Source organism: Oreochromis niloticus, linkage group LG11 (genome assembly GCF_001858045.2).
Source record: "Oreochromis niloticus isolate F11D_XX linkage group LG11, O_niloticus_UMD_NMBU, whole genome shotgun sequence".
NCBI lineage: Eukaryota > Metazoa > Chordata > Actinopteri > Cichliformes > Cichlidae > Oreochromis > Oreochromis niloticus.
In genome coordinates, this window is record NC_031976.2 from 37,125,721 (window position 1) to 37,130,738 (window position 5,018).

Genomic DNA, 5,018 nt, shown 5'->3' on the forward strand with positions numbered 1-5,018 from the left:
ATTCATACTGAAGTCATATTTTCTCCTTATTTAGAAGAAGAGAGATGTTAGACCCCAACAAGTGTTGGAAAAAGGAGCATTTTGCCCTCCATGTGAACCCAGCTGTGAGTGCGTGAGGCTAATGCTAAACTAAGCAGCTATTCCAGGCATCCTCTTCATGATCTTCCTCGAAGTCTGAGGTCATAGGGGTCAAACATCTCTTATTCGCAAGTGGAAAATGATGATGGAGGGTGAGTGGATCCACATCCACAGAGATACAGGTACTGTACCTGACCGCCGTGGTTAACTGGGAGGAGTTCCCAGCGTGGACACAGAGCTCATTGGAGATGATTTGTCCTGGAAACACTTTGGGACCCTGAGGACAGACTGCTGCCTCCACGACCCGACTCTGCTTCTCCTCCAACTTGAAGCATAAAATCTGCCAACTGAAAACAGCGAACATCTGTGAACATCTGCTCCAGCTCTAACAGCTGTTTCCAGCAGCTGTACAGTAACAAGTTAACCGCCTGTAGACGGTGTTGTTATGAACCCATTAAGACTGAAGACACTGAACACAGTTATCCATCGATCACCTTTAAATGATGGCAGCTCCATCAGTGTGCTGAAAAACTCAAACCAAAGCTACGCTCGGTAAAAACGCTGAGTCAGCGTCAGTCACACCGATACAGCCAACACGTCGCTCGCATGTTTGCTGGTACAGGGGTCCACGCTCATATTAAACAAGGCTCAATTTTCACATAATGAGGCGACTGCATGTAAAATAAGTACTGAGTCAAAGGAGTCTGCCAACATGTTTTTATCCCAAACTCAGCCTAACAGGAAGTAAAGCTCACCAAAGCTAAGTGACCAAACAGGATAAAAGGAAGTCGGCCTCGCTGGCGGCCGTGTGAAGGAGCTTTATTAGCTGGATTAATCCAGTCGATCTGGATCCAGGAAGTTCTGCAAGGATAAAGGGAGCCCTCGGACATCAGAGCTGCACAAATACAAATCAAATAAATACCTGATATCGGTCTGGATGGACGACCTCAGGTCACGCCCGGTGTGGAGGGATCTTTCTTGATGAAGGTGAGCAGCGCTCTTATTAAATCTTGGTCTCTTTCAAACAGCAGTTTGCTCTCAGCTGTGGTCTGTGGGTCACGGCACCTCGGCTAAAGGAAGCCTCGTGCTGATCTCAGGCACCGGCGGCTCTGACAGAACGAGCTATTCGATGACCTGGGAGCGAGGACGAGCGCTGATGTTTCTGCAGTAATGAGAGCTACTGGGCTTTCATTTGTCCGTGCGTCGTGGGAGGGGAGCCCGAGCGATGGCAGGTGGTGCAGGGACTTCAAACCCTGATGGAGCAGCTCCGGGCGCCGAGGCCTCGTCCTAAATCCAAAGCATCATCATCATCATCATCATCATCATTTATTTATATAGCACTTTAAAAACACACCTGGTAGACCAAAGTGCTGTACAATACTAATATAAATATAGTAATAAAATAGCAGAAACCAGACATAGCAATAAAATTAATAAAAATGTCAGTTACCCACAGAGTTAAAAGCCAGGGAATAAAAATAGGTTTTTAATAAGGACTTAAAAACTGGCACTGATGTAGCCTGTCTATTATGGAGAGGAAGGCTATTCCAAAGCATCGGCGCTGCAACAGAGAACGCTCGGTCTCCTCTAAGTTTCAGCCGTGACTTTGGGACCGAAAGCAGCAACTGCTCAGCTGACCGAAGGGAACGAGTGGGGACGTGGGGCTTCAACAAGTCAGACAAATAAACAGGTGTCAGACCATTTAGAGATTTAAAAACCAATAAAAGGACTTTAAAAGGATCCTAAATTCAATTTCAAACAGGAAACATTCAGTTTTACCTGTGGTGCGCAGGTTTGTTTGAATCACCTCAGTCACATTTCCAAGTAGTTCCTGCCCCGAGGGAAAATACGCAGGAGGAAGGAAGGAAGGAAGGATCCTAACTACAGTTGAACCTTTTTATGTGTCTGTGAGGAGGTTAAAGGCACAATCAATAAAACCAGTGTTTCTGATTTATCCCTGTGACATGCTGATACAGACCCACTGCACCAGGTGGTCCAGGTAGATGCTGTAGGCAACAAAGACGTGTGATATTATTAAAATTTGTTTTGGTGCCAAAGAGCAATGAAACTGAAGATATGAGTGATCCAAAGAATTTAAGGCTGGACTCTGTAGACGTGTTTCTGAAGCAATATTAACATCAAATGTCAAACCTGACACAAAAATACAAACAGATTTATTTTACATCTCAGTTTTAGTACATATGGGAATAAATACGAAATATATTTCAATGTTAATATTTATATATAATATAATTCAAATGGATAAACGAGAGAACTTTTTATATTGATTGATTTCATGTTACTCGACATTATGATGTAACAACATGTGGGACAGATGGGATATGACCAGTGGTCGTCAAGGTACTTGAAAAAAGTAATTAGTAACTAATTACTGATTACTTCTCAGTTACTTTACTGATTACTTATTTTCAAAAGTAATTAGTTACTTAGTTACTTTTTAAAAACATGATATACAACCTGAATGTGTAATAAACCAATAGATCTTTCAGCCTGATTCTTTTTCTGCTTCACCATCATTTAAAACTGGAAATCCCTGCTGCTCCTCTGCCTCGCTCTCTCTGTGGCTTTACTCATTATCAGGATGAAGCACCTGCTGCCTCTCACCACCTGAACAAAGCCGGGCAGAGAGCAGGGCCTCGGTGCATCTGCCCCCAGAGACGCCGGTGTTCTGGGAATCCACCGGGTCAATAAGAAAATGGAGCTTACTCTCCACTGCAGCACATCCGGGAAATCACACAGAGTCAGATGTTAATGCCTCCCAGCGGCGACGAGACCCCCGCAGCAGAGGAGGAAGAGGAAGACTTTCCTAAAGTCGAGCCGTCTTCCACCCACGTCTCCGTCCGAGATTCAGAGGTAGGTTGGGCAGCCGAAGGCTTACGAAAGTAAAAGCAACTGTACTTGAAGCATCGAGGGGCTTCCTCGGGTCCACGATAGTTAACACAAAAATCCCCAAACCTGCAGTTCCTGTAATGTCCTCTAGAGGCTCCAGCAGTGAGTCAGACACAACACGTTTACAGCCTGATGGACAAACTGCTTTTTTCCTTAGTTTATCGTGATGTCTATGCTGACAGCAGCAGTTCCAGAGGACAGGACCGCTGCTTTGGAGCCTTTTCAATGAAATGATCTGACCAATGACATGGCTCCTGTGCAGTTAATTGGACTAACAGGCTCCAGCTTTGCTCCAGCTCCAGTTTTTGTGAGTGAAATTCTCAGATTTTATTTTATTTAAGCCCAAATGTCCCAGAAGTCCTAGTTCCATGATCATGATGAGACATGAAAATAACAACGTGGCCAAAATAACTTCATTGAAACATGAGGTGGTGTGCTCTCTCTCATTCTCTTTAATGGGGCTCATGTTGTTTATTAGTGTTCTTCATTCCTAAACTTTTACGTTCTGGCATAGACATCACATAAACCCCCGATTGGACGCTGAGTGTGAACACTGAGCTCGGTCAGCAGGAGGATGTGTAATCACTGCTGTCGGGAACGATCGATCGGAGCTGGAGATGGAGGCTGAGATCTGTGTGTGAGCTAATCTGGCAGAGTGTGTGCAGCTAAATGGATTAGTGGACAAGCGGAGGACTCAGAGTGGTGTTATCGGTTTGACTCTGAGTGCAGCGATGTATAAATGTGTGTCTAATCCAACAGAAACCAGCAGCTCTGCTCGTATTTTGTGGAGAAAGTTGGAGAGATAAGAGTCAGAAGAACTTCAAGTCCTGTGTCAAGATGGTAGAAAGATGATGAGTCTCGGTCTTGAAGCATAAATCTGGGTGCTGTTTATCTGCAACTTCTCACTCTCCATCTCCAGAGTCTGAGAAATCATGAAGAACACAGCGTGTCAGGGCGAAATCGCCAGCTCCCAACGACTCTCAAGAAAGCACATCGTTACAAATCGTTTTGAATCTTTTGAAAAGTTGGACCGTCTGAAGGTAACAGACTGGGAAATCCTCAGGTTTGTGGTTTCTGCCTGTTTATGTGTTGAAGGGAAACCATTCCTCTTATTTCCAGCTTCATAGTTTTATTGTTGATCTCTACCAGAGTGGCTTTGCATGATTCAGATTTCAAAATAATCCTGCACTCTAACACTGCGTTGTTTGTCCTACGACGGCCACCGTAGCTACGATTTTGAACTTGAATTGGGAGGAGTAAGAAAACACGCCTCAGCGGGCAGAGGTGGGGTTTTACTGACCGCACCTTAAAGGTCCCAGTAAAGATCGTGTCACGTGACACGTGATGTGATGTCAAAGTCAGTGCACGACACCCACGACAGAAGTGACGCAGCGAGCATAACGGCGCCTTTAAGCTGAAGCTCCTCCTCCTTCTCTGTGTGTTGGGTGGACTTCATCGCTGACCATACAGTATGACCACGTCAAGTATGTCTGAAAGTAGACCTGACTGTGAAACAAAGCCTTTCATGCAGTCGGTCATATTTAATATGACCAGCATTACATATGTGTCATAAAATTTGTATAAATTCTCATCTTCACGCTCTCATCGCCTATTTTTACTGTTCACAGCTGCTACTGTACTAGTATTACACCTAATTTAATTATTCAAATGCTTGCATGAATTAATGACGACATTGGCGCATCTGGAAGGAAAAATCCATCAGTGAGGAATCCCGCAGCCAGTTTCCCGCCTCTGCGTGTCAGCGGCGGCGGCGTTTAGCTGAGTATGATAATGAGTTTCCTATGAGGAACACTGAGCTGTCACTCAGCCCGGCTCTCATCCTGTTCCAGCATCGGCAGCTGCCGGCTGACGCCGCACTGTTCACCTGACAGCTGAAAGCCTCCATCTCCTCTTCAGAGGCAGAGGCTGGGATCCCCAAATTTCCACAGTTTTCTGTGATTTCAGAATATTTTCCAACTCTGATCTTCTCCTTCAAACATGATCATCAATCCTGTAGTTCAGCTGGGACA

At 45.0% G+C, this 5,018-nt stretch overlaps 1 long non-coding RNA gene across 1 annotated transcript; it reads right to left on the bottom strand.

Annotated features, from left to right (window-relative positions):
- Positions 1 to 315: 315 nt before the first annotated feature.
- LOC112848166 (uncharacterized) lies at positions 316 to 3,191 on the bottom strand. Its single transcript, XR_003222124.1, has 3 exons — positions 2,806 to 3,191; positions 1,001 to 1,365; positions 316 to 425 (listed from the first exon to the last, which is right to left on the bottom strand). It is a non-coding gene; the product is annotated as an uncharacterized LOC112848166 (long non-coding RNA).
- Positions 3,192 to 5,018: the final 1,827 nt, after the last annotated feature.